Consider the following 419-nt stretch of genomic DNA (forward strand, 5'->3'; position numbering starts at 1 on the left):
CATACACACATACATACATACATATCAAGAACTAACTGTTACTTTCTCAGATGCAGCACGGAATTTTATCAGTGAAAAGGTCGCGGTCTCAAAGCGACAGAAATATTTTGACAAATTAAATTTAAATTTTGAAGTGAATCTAATGGTTTTTGTGTGTTTTTAAATGGCTTATAAACACCTTCCACGCTGCATTATAAAATAACATAGCTTTAAAACTTCCTAATGACTTCAATATCATTATCATTATTACTCTTTTCCTGTAATAAAATTATTTTATTAGAGGAATATAGTATATGGTAATACTTATAATGTACACACTAGTATATATATATAATAACTATAGACACACACATACATGCATACACAAATACATATACACATATATAGACACATATACATACACATAGATATCATATATA

The sequence above is a fragment of the Octopus bimaculoides genome, chromosome 8, assembly GCF_001194135.2.
Source record: "Octopus bimaculoides isolate UCB-OBI-ISO-001 chromosome 8, ASM119413v2, whole genome shotgun sequence".
Lineage (NCBI taxonomy): Eukaryota > Metazoa > Mollusca > Cephalopoda > Octopoda > Octopodidae > Octopus > Octopus bimaculoides.